This window comes from Monodon monoceros, unplaced genomic scaffold, assembly GCF_005190385.1.
Source record: "Monodon monoceros isolate NGI ecotype Baffin Bay Population unplaced genomic scaffold, NGI_Narwhal_1 Super_Scaffold_21, whole genome shotgun sequence".
Lineage (NCBI taxonomy): Eukaryota > Metazoa > Chordata > Mammalia > Artiodactyla > Monodontidae > Monodon > Monodon monoceros.
The window spans coordinates 23,367,074-23,374,735 of NW_021703778.1; positions in this window are offsets into that span (position 1 = coordinate 23,367,074).

The following is a 7,662-nucleotide window of genomic DNA, read 5'->3' on the forward strand; positions in this document are numbered from 1 at the left end:
ATGTTAAAGTTTGAGTGCTACCTATAAACCTGTTCCCTTTATGCTAATTGCTCTCAATAAAACCAGATCAAGAACTAAGTCTCTCAGGCCAGGACAAGTTCTAGCATGCCTGCTGGACACTGATTCAGAGTGCTAGGTCCTATCTGATAGGCTCTTTGGAAACAGATAGACAGACAGCCTGATGGATAAATGATAAATAGATACAAAAAATTAATAGGTAAATGATCTTGCAAGGAAGCCAAGATGATGGGAAACAGGATACGGTAAACAGTCTGTCATCACAGACATTTCATCAGAGAAAACCCTTTGAAGGGAGTAGACGCCTTATTTCAGCCTACGTGATTCATCGGCGCACAAACCTTCTGATATTTTTTCAACTGTCATCAGAAAGGCCAAGCGAACAGAAAACTGGGAACCCAAGTGAACCAGCTTGTAGTGAATCCCGAGAGGTCTACTGCCTCCAGTGAATGTCTTCTGCCTTAGCTGCAGTCTGCAAATGAGCTGAAGGCCGGGCCACACTTGCCCTGAACACCAAGGATTTCACAAGAACATCTTGTGGTGGCTCCTCTGAAGGCCACCACCTCTGACCTCTGCCTGGCTAAGGGAACCATCCCTCTGTCTGCCTTTGCCTTCTGCTCTCCCTCTGCCACCAGTTGCTCCTACACTCAAGTTAAGGAGAGTGAACAACCTTAACTTTCTAGCAAGGGCTAGAAAGGGCTCAGCAGCCTTTCCGCAGCTCTACACCTGGACTTGAAATTGCTGACGAGTTGGCCTCAAAGATGGGTGCTTAGTCAGGGCATCTGTAACACAGAGGGAGGGGCTCCAGAGCCTTCTTTTATCTAGCAAGCCTGAGGGAGTGTTGTCTACTTGGTCGAAATTCTGCCTGCTCCATGTTTAGCCTGTGCCCTCTTGTTGTATCTTAACTCTCCTTACAGAAATCCCCTTATGGACCCACTGTCGGAGTATCTGCTAACTCGTTGACAACGCTGCATGCTCTTCTATGTGAATGGTAATTAGTGCACATGATAAAAAACCAATTCCTTTGGCTTAAGCCACCAAACACTTGTGAGATGACATGATTTGTGGACTAGATACCATTGATCCTATCCAGACCATTCACACACTACCACAACAAGGGGTCAAAGCTCTTACGAAGGCCTTTGAGGAATTTGGCCCTAAAACATTGATTTATTAAAGGTTCTCTCTGTGCAGTGTTTGGAAAGCTAGAAGAAAGGAGAGGACTGTGTGTGTGCGTGTGTGTGCGTGCGTGTGTGTGTGTGTGTGTGTCTTTAGTGAAAGTTTCAGCACCAGCCACTTTTCCTGTGAGCAAATTCTCCACTAATACCTTTAGAGAAGAAGTAATTTTTCCAATGGTTCTTATGCCAGGACCCTGATTTCACACACAGAAGGAATGGGGCAATGGACCTATAAGAATTAGAGTAACAAATCACATGAATTTTAGGGTCATAAGAGAAAGACAACTGATTATATCTCTCAGCAGTTCCATCAGAGTTTTGCAAACATTCAAAAGAGCCTTTGCACATCCTTGAAGATAAACACCGTAAGAATTACAGTCCCAGAAAAGAGTTCTCCAGTCTTAGCTCCCAGACCACTGGAAGATGGCCTAACTCGGAAAGACTGAGGGCATCTCTGAAATCTTTTATAGCTAAAGGTTAAAAAAGCATTGGAAATCATTTCTCTCCTGTTCTTTTGGAGGAGCAAGATATATACCAGCTTGTAGAAAATAATGATGATTTTCTTAATACTACTACCTAGGTCATATTTCTAGGCAGACCACAGCAAAACTATTTGGAACTAGACTTCATCTGTTTATTCGTAAAGCAACTTTCCGGCTTTTGTAAGATTTCTCCCTCTAACTTTGCATTTGTTGAGAAAAGATCTCAATTTCTCACTTTTACGAATCTAATAGGTTAAAACATTTTTGTAATGGAGGAGGTACAACTTAGAAGGAACATTTGAAAATGCCGGGATTTCTCTGGGGCTGATGGAAAGCAGGAAATATTAGTCCTTCTCAAGCAGAAAAGAGTAAAATTCCCAATCACAGCATGTCGATTGCCTGGTCCCGCCATCTTTTCCCTCCACTTTACCCTCCTCTGAAAGCAAATCATGGATTTGATTCCTAAAGGAAATCCTAACCTGGAGGATAATAGCATCACAAAACACTGAGTGTATTTGTATTTTAAGTGGATTAGCTTTCTTTGAAGGAAACAAATCTACTCAGATAATGAAATAAAGAAGAATAAAATGTGATAGCACCCTGGGAGTACAAATACGCCCAGACTAGGTCTAATACAGATGTTGATTCCCATCATGCGTAGTGTGGAAAGCAGGCGTGTCCTCAGCAGTAATCAGGTGGGGGTGGAAGGGGTCACACTCAACAATGACCTTCACGATAAAAATCATATATGGGAAAAGAATCTGCAAACGAATGGACATGTGTACAGGTATAACTGAGTCACTTTGCGGTACACCCTAAACCAACACAACATTGTAAATCAACTACATTCCAATGTAAAATAAAAATTCAGTTAAAAAACAATAAAAGAAAACAGTGGAACAAAACACACAAAAAAATTTGTTCAGAAAAGAGCTGTAATAAAGCAATCCCTTCTTAGTGTTCTTCTCGAGGGACTCAGTGCAATTTTCATCCCTAAAGTGAATGATTTCATCTTCATTTAGCTCAGCAGATTCATCTGAAGAATCAAGACCATAAAGGAAAATATTTGCCTATTTGTATCAGGATGGTTTCAGATTTGTACGTTCTTTTTTGTCCTATACACTGAAAGCCGAAAAAGCACTGTAGGGAAATAAATATGTCTTCGGAGAAACAATTTAAGACCAATTGAACCTAAACTAATAGGACTAGGAATAATATTTTCATAGCTATTCAAACTGATTCTGAATCCCACGGGAAGTTGTAGATAATTCCTATCACATATCACAGCCATCTCAGCTCCTCAATGGTGGGAGGAAATTAACATTTATTCGGGATCTCCTATGTGCTAAACACTGTGCAGGCATTTTTTACTTGTATTTAATCCCTACAACCAGAGCTGACATTCAGCTGGTCGGCTCCAATACAGCATACAACTGGCTGGCATCCGGTTCAATTGGACAGACATCATTTCTGATTGGTCTGTGCCCTGAATGACCTTTCCAGAGTGCTGTTATTATTATCTTAGCATTTACAAATGAAAAAACTGGAGTTCGTGTGAATAAGTAACTTCCTGAGGGTCACACAGATTTTAAGGGGAAACGAGGATTTGAACGCAACCAATCTCGTCTTCTTTTGCCTCACTTATTTCTATTTCATCTACTTCATGTTTTTACTTTGCTGAGAAAGTTGATGTTGGGTTTTAGTATCATTTGTTCCCAGTCTATTCTCAGGAACATAAATAGTCTCACTTGAGTATATCCATAATTATTCACGGAAAGCCCTGTTCACAAAGCAATTGAGTATGGCTCATTACACATATATGAGAGGGATTTTTTTTAAGTATTTTTAACAGTATTGAGTATTTATTGAAGGCTCCTACAACATGTCAGTTGGAGTACATCTGCCAAGACCTCACTGTGTGAGAAACATTCATTTATCCGTTCAACAAACACAACGTAGTCGAGAAACACTTTCTGTCTGGAATGAAAAACAAAACCAGAGTTAGAAGGAACTTCAAGGTTCCTCCTGTCTCATTATCTATCTGGTGCTTCAAAATTTTATACAATATTCCAAATAAGGCCTTTTCAGCCCACATATGAATACTTGCAAAGCCAGAGAACTCATCTCTGGACAGCTGTGTCTGTTAGAAAGTTCTTGCTTATAGCTTTGTATCGTGAGCCTTAATTTGGAAAAATGTCAATACTGCTTCCTCCTGGTAACTCTTTAACTGTTTGTAGAAAAGACAATTTATCTTCAATTCCCATAAACCTTTGTCTTCTCCAGGATAAATGGCCCAAGTTCTTCAACCATTTCTTATATGGAAATCACTTCAAGTTCCCTCATGATCCTAGCTGGTCTCCTTTTCATGCACTCCAATGTGTATATTTCTCTCCATTAAAGTGTTCTGAATGAATTCAACCTTCCCTATTCAGTCTGACTACAACAAAACAGAGGCTTTTCTTGCAAAGTTGTCTGGAATATAGAACACACGTAGGTAAAAATACTTCAAAAGCATTACAAAGTAATACATCTTCAAATGCCAACCTGTATGGTAAAAGCTACAAATATTGGACCAAATGGTACCAAGGGATTCAAACCAGAGAAGTCTTCCCAGAAGAGCTGTGATCAAATATACCCTGTGAGAGTCACAGAGAAGAGTGTGGAAAGCATTTTGTGTGGGATAAGAAAGTATATTATGTCACATCTAGACATCAGAAAGCAGATTTGCTCAACCAGGACAGAGGCTCCTTTCTGAAAATTCATGAAGACTGGCAGACGGTGAATGGAAGAGCCCTTAGTGAGGAGATGAAGGCCAAAGAACAAAAATATGTTCACCCTCTCCCATTTGACAGGTAGTTTCCATATATTATTGCACTTAATCCTCATACTTAACCTGTTGGGCATCTGAATGCATATCTTAAATGAGAGAAAACATAAGTTTTCTGGCTACAAAGCCTTGGAATGTTCCTCCACATCTCATGGGAAGAGGGACCATTCATGGGGAGTTTTCAAATGCCAGGATGAACATAAAGAAGCTGTGATCTTGCATCTGTTTTATGATGACAGTGTGTTACTGCTGGCACTGAAGGTGGTGAATATTTGGTGTTTTAGTCTTATTAAATTCACGCACGTAAAATGGTGACTTAAGTACAATGTCTAGTCATTAAAAATTTTGGGTGAAAATGTATGCCTTGAATCAACGGGTGGTTCCTTTTCTGATCACAGTCCTGCAAGTGAAAATACACAAACAAGGGCTTCCCTGGTGGCGCAGTGGTTGAGAGTCCGCCTGCCGATGCAGGGGACACGAGTTCGTGCCCCGGTCCGGGAAGATCCCACATGCCGCGGAGCGGCTGGGCCCGTGAGCCATGGCCGCTGGGCCTGCGCGTCCGGAGCCTGTGCTCCACAACGAGAGAGGCCACAGCAGTGAGAGGCCCGCATACCGAAAAAAAAAAAAAAACACAAACAAAATACAAAAGTCATCCCAAAGGAGGTACATCAGAGAATACTGTAGCTTTACTGTCTTCATTTTTCACTGGTGAATCACTTTGTTTCACGAACCACATGTATCCTATCAAGTTTCCAGTTTTTTCATGGAATATCAGCAATCTAGGGTCCTTATATGTGAAAATGGAAAGTGATCCTGGGGCTCATCCAATCCCACGGCATCTGCCAATAAGGGAATGGACATTAGAGAAGTGACTTATCCAAGGTCACAAAGCCAGTTAGTGATATGCACAATGGAAGCACAAATCTCAGCTTTTGGACACAACAACTCTGCCACCTCCTAGGACCAACATCAGCTGGACCAAACACAATGTGGTGTATCTTCAAGATGCCAGCACATCCAACTGAGATGTGGAAAAAATCCAGTCCCATCCAGTCCTGTTGATGTTTCTTCAACTGAATTGAGTTGTTCTTGACTGAATGAATCCAATCAACCAGCTTCTGAAACATTCAGACAAGACATAGATCGGCCATCCCATCCCAAGTCTTTGCTCATTTCTCTGGGAGTACATCTTGACATGGACTGAACAGAAATAAGAAAGATTGCTGTGTGGACACCCACGTTGTCCAGAAAGGCTGAACTCTATGTTTGGCTTCCTGAGGGTTAGAAGATCATTCCTCTTAGGATGGTTAACCCAAGTCTCACTAATGAATCCAAAACTCATATTTTCATTCCTCAAAGAAATAACCATGGAATCAGAAGCCCTAGAAGCTTCAGTCTCCTCAGATTGAAATGACAATGGTGCCTCTTTGTCAGCCTCTTCCTAATTTTAAAATCAGCCTGAAGATGAGCAAAAGAGTCACAATGATACACTCACGCTCAGAGTGTGGGTTCTTTGGATCTTCCTGTTCAATTTAATCCTAAGAAAAATTTTAACAGCCCAAAACTCTCATGAGTTCTGTTGTGCCAGGTTTTTCAGACACACATGACAAGAACTGAAGGTACTAACTGAGTTTTGCTTGTTTCCTTTTTTCTTCTTCATTTTCTTTTCATTTAAAAAAAAATGTTTTTCATCTAAGGTAAGTTTTTTTTCTTTCCTAGGCGCTTAACAGGTTTTAATTTTATGAAACATTGTGCAACCAGATACCTTAGGGAATAGTAATTAACTGGGATTATGTTTTCATTTCAGAGAATCCTAAATGAGAAGCCTAAACACTGATTTTGTCTGTCACCAAATGGGAAAGCACACAGCCGTGCTCATTGCTTAATTATATTCCTTTGCTTTCTATGAACCATTTTCTAATGATCTTTGCAATTTGCCCCTTGCTTAAGCAGGTCTTCCCCAAGACATGCAATGGATTATTTAAAATAATGAAAAAAGTTTACTTTTAATTTTGATACTTGTTTCAAAATTGTGTCTCCAATCCACATTCTCCCTGCCAAGGGTGGCCGCTATCCCCCAAAAGGGCAGAATATTCCTTTAACAAATATTTCTGGTGCATTTACTGTGCATTAGGCATTGTTTAGACCACTGCATATTACAGTAAATGCAGGATTATTTTCCAGTTAAACTCCAGCTCATTTCAAAATGAGAATGAGATTGTGGTTACATGAGAATTGGTTAAACGAGAAGTGGTTAAACGAGAAGAATTGTGGTTACATCTAAATTATATACTAAGTTTGATTCAGGAAAAGAATGAAACTGACCTTGTGAGTTCTGGTGTGACATCTCTGCAAGGTAATAGCTAGCCCTAGAGTTCACCTTGATGCAAATTCCAGTTCTACCATTTACTAGATTTTGATCTTGGGCAGCGAAGTTTCCTTCTTTCCTCATCTGTAAAACAGGAACAACAATTTCTACCTTAAATGACTCCTGCAGCCTTCAGCAAGATACTGATTCTTGAAATACACTCAATAAATGGCAACGATCACCTCCATCCTCATCACACACACAAAATACCAAGAAAACTGTCCAGCAGGACGAAAGTAGCCACTGACCCGCAGCTCTGCCTACACAGTGAGAAACCTCTGTCGGCAAACTTTGTTGAATAGATCTCTGTACACAGATATGTTACAATGGTCCCTTCATCTCTGGTCTATACCTCTGGCACTTTGCAGCTAAAAGATCACAATAAAGCATTAATTTGGATAAATTCTGTAGAATGTCAAGAAATATTCATTAATAATGGATGTCTCCTATGGATGAATTTTTTTTTTTTGGATGAATTTTTTGAAGTGCAGTTTTATTAATTTCAAGTTCACAAGGCAATAAAGCTAAGCTGGGATGATTTCTGTTACAAGTCCTTGGGGAGCCTGTTTTAATCAATAAATGGGAAAGATTTGTGGTTAATCTGTTCATTGCGACTCTCTATATTGGGTCCACTTTCATGATGCTTTAGGTCCTTGAAACAAGCTTTGTCTTCTCATTGACACTGTTAATTTGCCTTATCTATCCAGAGTTTTCTATACAAAGACACAGTCCATCCAGATGCCTGTCTGAATTTTAACACATTTTTTCTTAGTGAAGCCCCAAGTCTGG